Here is an 8087-nt window from a genome sequence, read left to right on the forward strand (position 1 = left end):
CGGTGTCCTCAGCATAGCTCACCTGCACATGCATCAGCTGGGTGGGAGCAGCCCCTCCGAGCTGTGTTCCCTCCTGTTCTCTCCAGCCAGTCTTTCTAGTTTCACAGCCTCTGTGAGGCTGCAGGCTTCTTTTTTTTTGTGTCATCCAGGAAACACACCCACCTCTTTCTCTCCAGCCCCATCTTCTGCCTTGCTCAGAAATTCTGTAACTCGTGTGAACGGATTTCAACCAATGCAAAGTACAGCCAATATCAAAAAAAATCGTAGAAACTAGGGATGGGAAAATCTTGCTAGCTCATCCAGTCCATCTTTTCACATTCTAGCCCAGCCCAGTTCCTGCAAGATTCTTGCCCACAGCACATTTTCCAGTGCATTATCCAGTCTGGTTGTGCATGATATAAGCAATGGGCCTCTTTTGCTTCCCGTGAGACTGTTCCACAGACGACTACTTTTCACTGCTTGGAAGAGGTTTCTGAAGTTTTCTTTCCATTCTGCCTGACTTAATTTCTCTAAGCTCTGCCCATGGTAACACACTAGCCAAATGTTCTCCTTCCTTCATGCTTATTCTATTCAGGTGATGGCAAATAAGTCTTGTTCAGTCAAGCAGTTTAGCCACAATGTTAATACTTAGTTGTAAAGCTCAGCAATTATAATCCTTGGCTACCTGGATAAGACTAATGTTGAGATTAGCATTTTAATGGGTGTACAGAACATAGAAGACATTGCTAGTAGCATTGCCTCTTTATTATAATAGTCACTTGACACATCCCATCACAAGGTTTGGCTTCGGTTGCTTTTGCCTTTGCCAAACTCGGAGCCAACATCTTCTAGCTCATGTCTCCTTCAGCTGTTTTATTGGGTTCTTTTTGGTTTTGTTTTTAATTTCAGTCAAAACCACTTAGCTGTTTCTGAGAACAAGGCTGGCAGGGGAATATTCTGTTTTATCCACATTTAAAAAAAAATCTTGATGACTTTTACTTTTAAGAAAACAGCTTCTGAGCAGTGTCTTGCTTTAAAATAAATCACAGTTTTCTGTCAGGGACACACCTTTTGCCATCTATGACAAAATCCTCCCTGAATTTGGCTAAATAATAAGTGTTTGAGTAATTGCAGCTTGAGGCTGTTCAGAAAAAAAATAATGGAGGCCAGGAAGGACAGCTGTTTATTACTACCTTTTTTAACTGTAGGCCTGATGGAAATTTAAGGCCAGGGTTACAATGCACTTGCACAAAGGGTCCTGGTTGTGGCTGCAGGGTCACCTCGCTCTGGCCTCCCCTTGCCCAGGATGGTGTCACCGCTCCTGGACTCCTCCTGCCCGTGGCCAGGGCTATCCTGGGGAAGTGAGGTCCCTGCTCCATGTGTGGGACCAGGGTTGCCCAGGCAAGCGGAAACCTGGCTGCGAGGAAACAGGGAGGTACAGAGAGAGGAGGAGGAGAGAAAAAAGAAAAAACCCAACAACAACAAAAACCCAACAAAGAAAACAGCAGACAAGAGGGAGACGCCCAAGTTCTCTGCTGGCAGTCTTCAAAATATTTCTTGTTTCCGTTTCCACTGACTGGGGCCCTCCCTTCCCCCAGGACATGTAGGGAAGCCTGGGTGTCCTGCAGCTGCCTTGCCATGGCACACACGTGCCGCATACACCCTGCGCCCGTGGCGGTGACACCACCCGCTCCCAGCACCAGCTCCTCCCCCCGGGCCTCCAAGGCACTGGGCTGCAGGCCCAAACATGTGTCACCGCTGCCTTGTCCTGACCTGTCTCCTCCCTGGTACACAGGCAGCCCCACTGTGTACAAGGGCACGGGAGGCATGAGCACTGGGGATGGCACTTGCCAGCAGGACCATCCATGAGGTCACAGCTCCAAAATGCCATGAAGGAACAGAAAGGGATCTGAAATTCTCATTAAATCTGGGAAAAAAGGAGATGTCCTCAGTCCTGTATAATTACCAGAACATCCAGAGAGATAAAAGGTGCAATTATAATATCTAGCACCGTTGTTTTCAAAGCACCCACTGTAACGTAACCCCTCTGCTCAGCACTGTAAAGAAAGCTGGTTTTATTTTTCCCTTTAGAGCAGCATATTAGACCTTGGCTCCTCTGACCTGTGCTTGCTACCATCTCTGCTCCATCAGGGAAGCCAGCCTGAGAAACTCCCTTGTGCCTTCTGGCCACCCTGGTTGCTGTACCTCTTGCCATGCTGCCTCTTTATTCACGAATCCTTCCTCTCCTAGTTTTCTCTCCCTCCCTCTTTTTTTTTTTCTTGCCAAAGCAAGGAGTTTTTAATAGCTAAAGAACGAAAACACCTCCCACGCCTCACCTCAAAAAAGCTAACTCTCTGCCTTACTCACTCTTTTTGATTTCCAAACCTCTCCTGCTAGCTTAGAGTCTTCCTTTGAAGCACTGGTTCCTCAAATACTAGTGCGTGAGTATAACTTTAGTAAACTGTGTTGTTCCAATGGCCTCAGGGGGACAATCCATGTGAGTAAATAATTCAGATGTGGGATGGAGGCTATGGCATTTAGCAGAAATGGAAAAGCTTTCTGTCGGATATTGTGATTTGGTTGGAATCAAGATATTGCAAGGGAATATACTGACTTCAATCCAGGATGGAGTAGTACCTGCCTTGTAGAAAATATTAACAGTAGGCTGGAAGGTCTTCAGGGTGCCTCAGTCATATTGTAGCAGGTAGATTGACTAGTTAATCTTTGGAGGCTTCCTCGAACTCTGCTTATTCTGATTCATCATAGTGAAATGGAGGAAAAGATAAATTGAAGCAAAGACCAATTGCTTTGTCTTGTGCAGCGTGATTCAAATGTACTGTTTCAATTTTTTTTTTGCTTTAAAACTGATATTAAATATTTCTTTGACTCCAAGATCACCTGCATATGTGAAGTACTCTTTTTAAAAATTTAGATCCTTGAGTTTTGTCATTATCAAAACAGAATGTTTCTTTCCCATGGGCTTTGTGCTGATTCCAACACCAACAAGGATCAGCTGTGCTGAAGATTTGCATCTGCATGAATGACTATGAAGACCTAACTTCATAGTGTAGGGAAACAAGAGCTATTTTTGAACTATCAGTCCAGCCATGGCAATGTGGAGCTCAGCACAGCTTACTCTACTCTGTTTCTGAACTGAGGTTGGTACCCTGCATCGTGTTCCATATTGCTGGAGCAAAATTGCTAGCAACACCCAATTAAAACAAGCACTGAATGTTTGCTCGCCATCACTGCCACTGCTTTGACTGCAGTATAAACGCACCACTAATGACTTGGCTGATGGGAGGGGAAAATTATGTGTCAGAGCCAAGTACAGAACCAGGAATTTGGGCCGTCAGCCAGCTTGTTAGATCACACTGTGTGCCTCTAATGAAATGCATTGATTTGTGACTCTTACAATAACATTTTTAGGAAATAATTTCACTGGCTATTTATTTGTGTGATGGAGCAGCATGATGAGGTTGGAAAACTGAAGCAAACACTGTGCTTACAAATCAAGAGCAAAATTTTGAGAATGAGGTTAATTAACCATTGGAATAACTTTTCTAAGCATGTGATAGGTTTTTCATCATATCCTGTTGCACAGTCAATACTAGTTAGTTGTTTAAAATATGTGCTATAGCTCCAACAGGAGCTCTGTGTATCATTAAAAATGATCGTCTGAAGAAGTTCTTTGGGTTCTGTTGCACCAGAGATGAGAATATTTTGTAATGGTCCCTTTTAATGATAAAAAACCCCATGAGCCTGTGACAGCCATTGAGTCTGGGTGTTTGTGATTCTGTGGAGTAACAGACTGAGATCCCATAAGTGGTATATTTAAAACTGGCAACAATTTTCATAAAAGGGACTACCAAATTACAAAGACGCATTCTGCAGAAGTGGATGCCCTGCCAATCCTGCGGCTGATATAATGTATCGTGATGAATTAGCGAGCTCAGAAAGAATTAACCCATCAATAAAATGACAGACTTGGTAGATTTCAAAGCATCTGGTCAGAACTCATGGAATTTCTTGGCTGCTACATGTTCAGTCAGAAAGAAAGAAATAGTGGGGAGAGTCTATGATCACCTTGTAGTATTTCACTGGATGCCTCAGAAGAGCAGATGGGGATAGTGAGCAATGGATAAGGTAAGCATTTGTCTACTTGGGGGGTTGTATGGACCTTTTCCTGGACTGACTCGTCTTTAATATCCTTATAGATCTAGATAAAAAGTTATCTTTTTCTTGTCTGCTTACAGTCCTTGGTTGGCTAAATTTCATAAATAATATTTTTTGACGTGTGCTCAGGATGAACACAACCTAGAGTTGCCAGAGTTTAAGTACTCTGTAGAAAGCAACCCCCTTTAAATAGTCTTAGGTTGCCTATCTAGAAATTGAGGCATCTAGACTCTCTAGTGAGTCCTCAAAGTCTGTGTTACTGCACTTGATGTTTTCTTTTCGTGTCTACTTTCTATGTGGTTTTTAATGGTTTATAGCTATAAAGATTAGAAAAAAAATCCAGTCAAGTAAGACTTGTTTTGAGAAAAAAAAAAAAAGAAGAAAAAAGGTAGGGGAAAAAAAAGTATTTAGGTCCAAACTAATGGCAAGCTTGTTTGTTCATCTTTAGGATGCATTTACTTATTCCAGTTCAATCTTTATTTCTGTTCTGCCACAGACTTAATGACTAGCAATGTAAGCTGTTCATGTTTAAAAACAGAATTCACCTTTAAATGTGATTAGGCTAGAAAAAGTATGCCTGGTGAGGTCATTTGCAGAGCAAGAGTTAATGCATCATGCAAACAGCTAAATAAAGGTTACAATCTGAGTGGAATTATTCAGAGCTCAGGGAGAAATCTGGCATTTGCAGTCTGTCACTGGGTTTGAGAAGTCTGGCTCTCTCAGCTTCACTGCCACCCAGAGACATCCTGCTTTCTGTGTGGCAGTAAGGGAGGGGACTGCAGCGCTGGACAGTCTTCCTGTAAAAACAGCAAAAACAGGAGCGGTGGGAAGTGTCATGTGTGAGGAATGTGTGGAATGAGGGGTGAGTATGAGCCCATCTTTGTTCAGGTTTCACAGAGCAACATTATGGGTGCAAATAGCACCTCTTTCTCCTCTCTTTTCCTCTTCAGGACAGCTGAAGAGTCAATGTCAGGATAGTGTATAATCCCTGATATCCCTGGGGAGGAGGGCTGCATGGAGGGCTATGAAAAGCCGTGTGCCTCTTAAGACCTGCCAGTTAAGTATTGCTTAGGCCCTCTCTGGTAAGAGCTTCTCACCCTTCTTTTCCACCAACATCCTTGGGAGTCAAGGGTGCCGCTTTGGGGCAGGGTACACTCTAAGTATGTATAGGATACAGCCGGGATAGAATTGCATCACTTGTAAACGCCTGGGCTTTTGTAGAGCTGGCAATCTCCGAAGAGGTGTTGTGCTAGGATTGTGTTTTGCATTTCATTTCCTTGTTTTGTTTCTGTGAGCCAAGTGCTTGGCTGATTGCACAGGAAATCAACTGCTATGGGCATTTACTTCAATGGGTGAACTTTAAATGAGTCACCAGGGACTGGCTGCTGTTGAGTTCAAAGAGAAAGAGACATCCAAAACCTCTAGCCAAGCCAAATTATGGTGGGAAATATCAGATACAAAGAGGAGAAAACTGGAAGACACAGTAGGATGAAAGACAGATACAGCTTGGTTTTCCTGTCCATAATTGGTCAGATTAAGGCAAAGTTGGAATGGATGTTTAAAATAAAATAAAAAAAAACCCATAAAATTTTGATAAGGGAAGTTTGTTGAAAATCAGAAAATCGTGCTCTGGTGTTTATGTTCTATGAGCTGTGTGCAATAATCTGGGGATGGAAACACATTAAGAAAGCTGATATGGTACTTGACAAAATATTGGAAAATGTATTAGAAAGAATAGTTCTGTGCAGGGCAGAAGGTGAAACAAATGCCCTGCTAAGCTCCTCCATTCATTCATCTTTTTTTCTTTCCCCAGTGATTTCAGAAGTCTCCCCAGGCTCGGTTAACTCAAAGATAACTCAAACCCAGGTGAGGTAAAGAGGTTATGTTCATAGACATGGAAAAAAGAGGAAGATAGAGGGGGAAAAAACATAAAGGGAAGGAACAGAAGTCTAAACTTGAGTGTTGCTTCCCCCCAGCATACACGTGAGCCGGAGACTCCCAAAAAGAAGACTGGAGAAAGATTGCCATCTTCTGGAAGGATAAATATCTGCCATTATTCAGAATACTAAAGCTGATATGTTTTTGAAATCCTAACACATTTCTGATAAATTTATTTTTAAATCTGAATTCTTATCCATATAAATCTAATTCAGTCTTATTTCATCAACCTATATGCTGTGATCCCAGCTTTAGAAACTGACATAGCATCCTGGATTTTAGTGAGACTGTCATCAAGCTTCAAATTAGGAACATGTTAACATTAAGGATTATCAGTAAAGAGATGGACTTTATCTATTCTTGAGCCTGAAAAACAGGCTTTTTTTTTACTGAGCATTTAGAAGCCAAACTTAAGGTGTCCAGATGCAGAGAGAATGAACAATGAAAAAAAGAAGAAAATTACCACTCTCCTTTTAAAAAACATCAGCTGTTATTCTACCTATTTCAGTAAATTAACTACATCTGTGTCAAACAGAACCTTTTTTAATGAAAAAACCCGCAGAGAGTCTATGGAGCATGAAAACATTTAGCATTGCTTTCAGTTAGCCCATCTTAGAAATGATTATCTATATTAAAGGAGCTTATGCAGTGACTAGGATTAAAATAGCTGCAGAGCTACCAACCGCTCTGCTCAGGGCAGGAAGGGTCAGGAGCCTGTGATAGCACAAGCCCACATACAGGACCTCGGCTCCGTCTGCTGCCTGTGCTGTGCAGGAGTGTCACAGGCTGTGCTGCCACACAGAGCTAGTTGCACACCTGCATCCCAGCCTCTGGGACCTGGTGTTGGAAGAGGGGGTTGAGAGCAGATGGACCACTGGTTTCCTCTGTCCCAGCAGAGCAGCAGGGCAGGCATGCAGGGAATCTGCCTTGCTCACTGCCAGTGGTGATGGGAGCCTCACCCACTTGGCACTGGGCAAAGCCTTTGTGGGGAAGATGGAGTGTCTGCCTTTGGGATGCTCCTCTCCCTTGCAGTTTGGTTCAATGCAGTGCTGCTCCATGCCCTCTAGTGACAGTTCATTCTTGTGAGAGGTGATGCCACTTTTCACTGTTCTGATACCAAATGAGGTGTATTAACATTCTCAAGTATTGTGGGAGCCTTTAATCTTTCAGGACAAGAGTTCAGAGGGGACTTTGGGTGAGTGTGAATCTTTCTGTCTCTCCTTACTAGCTTCCCAGATTCATCCAACATGAAGCTGCGGGGAGCTGGGATTCCTGGTGAACTTGGTAAAAGCTGACACTACAAGGGACACTGACAGTCTTCCCTGTGCTCCCATCCTTTGAGTATTGGACTTCTTTGACTTGTCACTGTTTCACGTACCTCTGTCACAGTGGCAATGCTGTTAAGCGCTTCTGCTAAGGGTCTCCTTCTGTCATTAAAATCTCCAGTGCCCATGGGGAGAGCTGGACTGGCATCTCTTCGGGGTCTGAAATCCTCAGTCCTCAGAGCAGATGCAGTCGCATAGACTTTCCTCTCCCCGTTTTTGTCTTCTACCCTTTCTGCAACTGGCAGGTCTTGCCAGGAAGATATCCTAGGGCTGGGGGGGCTTGTGGCATTTGCCATTCTGCTGAGACAGCACACAGGGCAAGGGATGACCTGACACCAAGGATGCTGGTAGCTTCTGAGCTAAGGCCACTCATCCCCTGAAGCATTGGCCAGAGAGCCACCAGCTCACTCCATACAAGGTCCCAAACAACTACTGCATGAAGATGGCTGGGATCTGTCTGTGTTTTACAGAAACTTTCTACGCAGTCAATACAGGTCACCCTTCTGCACTTAATCTCAACCCACAGCACCAATTGGTTCCCATATAATCTCCCAGAACAGCTGTGCTGTGACTGCATTGTGGATTACAAAAATGACAAAACAGCTGCTGGCTGGAGGGATAGCATTTAATAATCACTGGGGGGATGGGGGGGGGGGCGAGGGAGGAGGG

Source organism: Phalacrocorax aristotelis, chromosome 1 (assembly GCF_949628215.1).
Source record: "Phalacrocorax aristotelis chromosome 1, bGulAri2.1, whole genome shotgun sequence".
Taxonomy (NCBI): domain Eukaryota; kingdom Metazoa; phylum Chordata; class Aves; order Suliformes; family Phalacrocoracidae; genus Phalacrocorax; species Phalacrocorax aristotelis.